The following is a 214-nucleotide window of genomic DNA, read 5'->3' on the forward strand; positions in this document are numbered from 1 at the left end:
ATTGATTAAAGGTTACTTGTTATGCAGTAATGGAGAATATGTTAGAGTTTTGGAGATGCTTTGTCTCTAAGCACTTTGTTTTCCAGTATTACCACCGGATACATAAATGCCACAGACACATAATTGGGTGAACCTTTTCAGATTGTGGCTCAGCTTTGCTAAAGCCCCCCAATTAGAGGTGTCCAGGGTTCTTAAGCACACTCTTCTTTTTGCT

The sequence above is a fragment of the Arachis ipaensis genome, chromosome B01 (assembly GCF_000816755.2).
Source record: "Arachis ipaensis cultivar K30076 chromosome B01, Araip1.1, whole genome shotgun sequence".
In the NCBI taxonomy this organism is placed as follows: Eukaryota; Viridiplantae; Streptophyta; class Magnoliopsida; order Fabales; family Fabaceae; genus Arachis; species Arachis ipaensis.